The sequence below is a fragment of the Humulus lupulus genome, chromosome X (assembly GCF_963169125.1).
Source record: "Humulus lupulus chromosome X, drHumLupu1.1, whole genome shotgun sequence".
Taxonomy (NCBI): domain Eukaryota; kingdom Viridiplantae; phylum Streptophyta; class Magnoliopsida; order Rosales; family Cannabaceae; genus Humulus; species Humulus lupulus.
This window is the reverse complement of record NC_084802.1, coordinates 13,397,416-13,404,700: the sequence shown is the minus strand read 5'-3', so window position 1 is coordinate 13,404,700 and position 7,285 is coordinate 13,397,416. Positions and strand designations below refer to the sequence as shown.

Here is a 7,285-nt window from a genome sequence, read left to right as displayed (position 1 = left end):
AAAATGTTGTGCCTGAAAAAACTTTGCTTGAATATTTTGCACCTATTTCATCTAATGCTCCGTCATGCATTGTTTTACCTACTACTTCTGCAACTCATTTTGAGCTTAAACCAGCAATCATTTAATTGTTGCCATCTTTTTATGGGTTAGATAGAGAGGATCCTTACATGCATGTCAAAGATTTCTTAGAAATTTTCTCAACATTTAAATTTCAAAATTTTTCTGATGAGTCGGTCAAACTAAGATTGTTTCCTTTTTCATTAAAAGACAAATCAAAAGCTTGGTTAAATTCCCTTCCCACGGGGTCTATAACTACCTGGGATCAACTTTATAATAAATTCTTACTGAAATTTTTTCCTATGTCTAAAACTGATAGTCTAAGGAGAGAAATCTCCGAGTTTTTTCAAAAAGATAATGAAGAGTTTTATGAATGTTGGGAAAGATTTAAAGATTTATTATTAAAATGTCCTCATCATGGTTTTGAAAAATGGAGACTTGTAAAATATTTTTATGATGTTTTGACTCCCTCTAATCGTCAAATGATTCAATCTATGCATACTGGAAAATTTTTAAAATTTCAAGGACAAGAGGCGTGGGATGCCCTTGAAGATTTATCTGTCAATTCACAACAATGGAATTATTTTGATCCTAGGTCTAGGTCAACTAATTCACCAAAAAGAGGAGGAAGGTATGAAGTAAAAGAAGAATTAGACTTAAGAACATCCTTAGACAAATTAGCGAGAAAAGTAGAAGCTTTAGCTATAAGCCAAACTATAAACTCTCCAATTCAACCTAGAAAAGATGTTTGTTCTATATGTTCTAGTCCTTGCCATAATGCCCAATCATGCCCTTCCTACCAAGAAGCCTTTTCTGAGGAGGCCAATGCTCTTCATTCTTATGGGAAACCAAATGATAGCCCATTTTCGTCCACCTACAATCCAAATTGGAGAAACCATCCAAACTTTTCATGGAGACAAAACCAACCCCAAATGAATCAAGGGCACCAATACAACACACAAAACCAAGCTCATGCCCCACAAAATCAACCATATCCGCAACAAAGAAAACCTTCCTTAGAAGATACTTTACAACAATTTATGCAATCCACCCAACAAATCCTACAAAATCAATCTCAATCTATTACCAAACTCGAGACACAAGTAGGACAACTCGCCACTGCTTTAGCTGATAGAGAAAAAGGAACATTCCCTAGTCAACCTATCCCTAATCCAAAAGGTCAATATGAGATAGGAAAGTCTAGTCATAATGGAGAAGTCAAATCAATTTCAACTCTTAGGTCTGGAAAGAAAATTGTCAAACCCGATTACATACCTGAGGTTGAAAACGAAAAAGAAAAAGAAAAAGAAAAAGAAAAGAGTCAGCCTCCTAGTTCTAATCTCAATGACTCATCAAACAAAGAAACTCCAATCCATCCTTTCATTCCAAAAGCCCCATTCCCACAAAGATTACTTCCAATTAAAAAAGGCAGCCAATATAATGACATCTTAGAAGTTTTTAAACAAGTTAGTATCAATATCCCTTTCTTAGATGCCATTAAACAAATTCCTGCCTACTCTAAATTTTTAAAGGATCTTTGTACTGTTAAAAGAAACACTAATGTTCCTAAAAAGGCGTTTTTAACTGAACAAGCTAGTTCCATTATTCAATATAAGAGTCTTGTTAAATATAAAGATCCTGGGTGTCCCACAATTTCATGCATTATTGGTGATCATTTTATTAACAAAGCTTTACTTGATTTGGGTGCTAGTGTGAATTTGTTGCCTTATTCTGTTTATAAGCAACTTGGTCTTGGTGAGCTAAAACCTACCTCTATAACTCTTCAATTAGCCGATCGTTCTGTGAAAATTCCTAGAGGCATTATAGAGGATGTTTTGATAAAAGTTGATAAATTTTATTTTCCTGTTGACTTCATTGTTCTTGATACTCAACCTGTGGAAAATATGCATGCTCAAATTCCTATCATTTTAGGTAGACCATTCTTAGCTACTTCTAATGCAATCATAAATTGTCGTAATGGTGTTTTGAAATTATCTTTTGGAAATATGACTGTTGAATTGAATGTTTTTAATGTTGCTAAATCTGTTGAGTGTGAGGAAATACATGAAGTTAACATGATAGATAGCATATGTGAAGATGATGGAAATGACTTACTTGATTTTTGTGAAAAATACTTTGGTATGAACTTGCATGTTGATGACTCTAATGATGATGTGAATTCTTTGGTAGAGTCTATACCCTTAAATGAAACCAAAGTTGAACATTTTTCACCCTTAGATCATGTTCAATCAATTTCTGAGTCTCCAAAGTTAGACCTTAAACCTTTACCAGAAAATTTAAAATATGTTTTTCTAGGAGAATCTGAAACTTTACCTGTTATCATAGCATCCGCTTTAGATAAAGAACAAGAAGATAAGTTGTTAAATGTCCTTAGAAAACATAAAGAAGCCATAGGTTGGACCATTGGAGACATTAAAGGAATTAGCCCATCCATATGTATGCATAGAATCCATCTAGAAGAGAATGCTAAAACCTCTCGGGAATGTCAAAGAAGGTTAAATCCAAATATGAAAGAAGTAGTTAGAGAAGAGGTCATAAAATTGTTAGACGTAGGTATCATTTACCCTATTTCTGATAGTCAATGGGTTAGTCCTGTTCAAGTTGTGCCTAAGAAGTCTGGGATCACGGTTGTTGAAAATGAGAAAAATGAATTAATCCCTACTAGAGTACAAACAGGGTGGAGAGTGTGCATAGATTATAGAAAGTTGAATAATGTTACTAGAAAAGATCATTTTCCATTACCTTTTATTGATCAAATGCTTGAACGATTAGCTGGCCATGCATATTATTGTTTTCTTGATGGGTATTCGGGGTATAACCAAATCCCCATCGCCCCAAAAGATCAAGAAAAGACTACTTTTACATGCCCTTTTGGGACTTTTGCCTATCGTCGCATGCCTTTTGGATTATGTAATGCACCTGCGACTTTTCAAAGATGTATGATTTCGATTTTTTCTGACATGGTTGAAAGATTTCTTGAAGTATTTATGGATGATTTTTCTGTGTTTGGTTCTTCCTTTGATGAATGTCTGCATCATCTTTCACTTGTTTTAATTCGTTGCAAAGAGAAAAACCTTGTGCTTAACTGGGAAAAATGTCATTTTATGGTTAAAAAAGGAATTGTTTTAGGTCATGTAATCTCATCTGATGGAATAGAAGTTGATAAAGCTAAAGTTGATCTTATTTCAAAACTTCCCCCACCTAAAACTGTTAAAGAAATTAGATCATTCTTAGGCCATGCCGGTTTTTATAGAAGATTTATAAAAGACTTTAGCAAAATTTCTCGGCCTTTATGCCATTTACTTGGAAAAGAAAATGCTTTTGTCTTTGATAATAATTGCCATGTTGCCTTTGAAAAATTAAAAAATTTGTTGACTACTGCACCCATTATTCGACCTCCTGATTGGAAAATACCTTTTGAAATAATGTGTGATGCTTCTGATTATGCTATAGGTGCTGTCTTAGGACAAAGACTTGAAAAAATACCTCATGTAATTTACTATGCTAGCAAAACTTTAAATGATGCTCAATTAAATTACTCCACAACCGAAAAAGAATTGCTTGCTGTTGTTTTTGCATTGGAGAAATTTAGATCTTATCTGTTAGGGTCTAAAATTATTGTCTACTCTGATCATGCTGCATTAAAATATCTCTTATCAAAAAAAGATGCTAAGTCTCGTTTGATCCGTTGGATCCTGCTTTTACAAGAATTCGACTTAGAAATACGTGATAAAAAAGGATCTGAAAATGTTGTTGCTGATCATTTATCTAGACTAGTTGTTGAAACTATACATGATTCCATTCCTATCACTGAAACTTTTCCTGATGAACAATTGATGCATATTTCTTCATTGCCTTGGTATGCTGATATTGTTAATTATTTGGTCACTAAAGAAATACCATCTCATTGGTCTAAGCATGATAAATCTAAATTTTATTCTGAGGTGAAAAACTTTATTTGGGATGATCCTTACTTGTTTAAATACTGCCCTGATCAAATAATTAGAAGATGCATTCCAAACTGTGATCAATCTAAAATCATATCTTTTTGTCATGATCATGCATGTGGAGGACATTTTAGTGGTAAGAAAACAGCTGCTAAAGTTTTACAATGTGGTTTTTATTGGCCTACTATCTTTCATGACACATATGTTTATTGTAAAGCTTGTGAACGTTGCCAAAAGTTAGGAAGTTTAACTAAAAGAAACATGATGCCTTTAAATCCTATTCTTATTATTGACATATTTGATGTTTGGGGCATTGATTTTATGGGACCATTTCCTAACTCTTTTGGTAATCTTTATATACTTGTTGGAGTTGATTATGTGTCTAAATGGGTTGAAGCTATTGCATGCCACACTAATGACCACAAAGTTGTGCTTCGGTTTTTAAAAGAAAATATATTTTCCCGTTTTGGTTCACCACGTGCTATAATTAGTGATAACGGTACACACTTTTGTAATAGGACATTTGAACATTTGATGAAACAATATGGCATTACGCATAAAGTCTCAACACCATATCACCCACAAACTAGTGGTCAAGTTGAAGTGTCTAATAGGGAAGTTAAGCACATTTTAGAAAAAACTGTGAATCCAACTAGGAAAGATTGGTCCTTAAGACTCACTGATGCATTATGGGCGTATCGTACCGCGTACAAAACACCCATTGGCATGTCACCCTACAGACTTGTGTATGGGAAGGCGTGCCACTTACCTATTGAGTTAGAACATAGAGCCTTTTGGGCAATTAAGCAGTTAAACTTTTCTTTAGACAAGGCAGGTGAGAAACGAAAACTTCAACTAAATGAACTAGACGAAATTAGGAATGATGCATATGACTATTCAAAAAAGTATAAGGATCGCATGAAATTTTACCATGATAAAAATATTTTGAGAAAAGATTTTTATCCAGGTCAAAAAGTCCTTTTATACAACTCTCGTTTGCATTTATTCCCGGGAAAGCTACGCTCTAGGTGGTCCGGTCCTTACATTGTTCGTATTGTTTTTCAACATGGAGCTATTGAAATTGAAAATCCTAAAAATGGTGATATATTTAAAGTTAATGGACAAAAATTAAAACAATTTTTAGAATTAAAAACTGATGAAGTGGATGAGATACTCCTTGAGGACCCTGTTTACCATGCTCTTTGATTCCTGTGTGATCTTGCTAACTTGTGTTTTATTTGTATTATTGTTTTATGTGTGATTTAATTTTTGTTAGTTGTATCTTGTTCTCTCTTCGCAATGCACAATATCGAGGTACGACCATTCTAAACTTTACACTCTTGTCAATTTTAAATTTATATTTATATTTTGACACATTGAGGACAATGCTTAAATTAAGTTTGGGGGTATCGAGTTTTATTGTGTTTGCTTTGTGTTTTATTTATGTTATTTATGTTTGTTTGAAATTTTTTTTTTTTATGTTGTTGTTTTGTTAATTTTTTTTTTTTTTTATTTTGTTCATTTTCATAAAAAATTCAAAAATTTAAAAATAAAAAAAATTTTGGTGATATTTTCATTTTCAATGATAAAAATTCTGATTGAGTTTGAAATTAAATCTCTTAAAAATATGAATAATTTTTAAGCTTTGTTTTTAATTATAGGGTCAATTTTGCTTGTAACAAAAATTATATTTTTCATAAACACTTTTATTTCCTATAAGTTTAAGTGACAAATAACTTTAATGAAAACCTATTTTCTAAAAGCAAAATTGACAATTTAATTAATTACATAAGCTTAACTTTTATTCATAATAATTTATGAGAGTTATTTTCATTGTGCAATTTTTGAGAAAATCATTTTTATATCACCAATATAAAATATATATATGCATGTGTATTTTAATTTTTCTTTTGCTTGAGGACTAGCAAAACTTTAAGTTTGGGGGTGTGATAACTCTACAAAATAGAGTTATTTTACCATATTTTGTATACTAATTGTTGCTTAGTTCTTGAGTTTTTAATTAACTTATTAAGTTTTTATGTAATTTTTAATTTATTAGTCTTAGTGTAGTTTTATAGATTTTTATACGTTTTTATAGTTATTATATTATAATATGTTGTAATTTAATTATTTGAATTATTGTTGTGTGTTTAGTGGTAAAAATAAATGCATATTTATTCAATTTAAGTGTCAAAACAAATTAAGTTTAAATTAATATTTTCTTTAAATTAATGAGATGTATTTGTATGTTGAAAATATTTATTTGAAGTTAATTTATACTATTTTATAGAAATTAATTTGCATTTTTGCATTTTTATTTAAAGGAAATCAATGATAGAAGTGGCATTTTTGAGAAGAAGGCAAAGAAAATGGCTCAGGCATGGCCCAGGCCCAGCCCGCCTGTCCTCTGGCCCAGCCCGCCTGTCCCCTGGCCCAGCCCGCCTGTCCCCTGGCCCAGCCCGCCTGTCCCCTGGCCCAGCCCACCTGTCCCCTGGCCTAGCCCGCCTGGCACCTCAAGTCAAACTCCTTCAGCCTTCAGCAGCTCCCCTTGCCGCCAGCTGTCACCGAAGCTTCCCAGCCTCTTCAAGAAGCCAGCAGCCACCGTGGGCCTTCCTTCTCTTCAGCCTCCACGGCCCAAGTCCCCAAGCCTCCTGGTGCTTCCTTCTTCAGCATCTCGGCCCAGCCCGCAAGCCCACGCGTGCCAGCCGCCTGCCACCAGCAGCCTAATGCTGCATTTTGTCATTTTTGAGCCTAAAAATGCATAAGTGTACCAATTGTCCCCTAGGCTCAAAATGCCACTTTTTACCCATTTTCTATACACTTTTTACCCCAAAATCATCATCACTCCTACAATTTACCCCTATTTACCACATTATTATTAATTTAATCAATTTACTTAATTTAAATTGATTATTTTAATAATCTCATTTTGGTTATAAATAAGGGTTTTGAAGACCATTTGGGGGTGCTTAATTTTGGTTACCATCTTTTTTCTCTCATTTTCTCTCTACCATTCTATCTTCCATTTGGGTTTTTCAAGAGCATTTTGCAAGTATGTATGTCTTTTATTTTGTAATTTCTACTCTAGTTATGTGCTTCTAATCTTTTTCATAAGATTATTAAGATCATGATGAAGCAACTTGTAACTAGGTAATATTTATGTTGTATGTTGATTTCCCTTGTAATGCAACAAAGTCTATGGATTTTTCTTCTTCATATATTTCTTTCATCTTAAATATCTTGTATTTTAGATTGTTAAA

At 33.0% G+C, this 7,285-nt stretch overlaps 1 non-coding gene across 1 annotated transcript; it reads right to left on the bottom strand.

Moving 5' to 3' along the window:
* Positions 1-374: 374 nt before the first annotated feature.
* On the bottom strand, positions 375-481 carry LOC133807592 (small nucleolar RNA R71). The gene has a single exon (XR_009879496.1). It is a non-coding gene; the product is annotated as a small nucleolar RNA R71 (small nucleolar RNA).
* Positions 482-7,285: the final 6,804 nt, after the last annotated feature.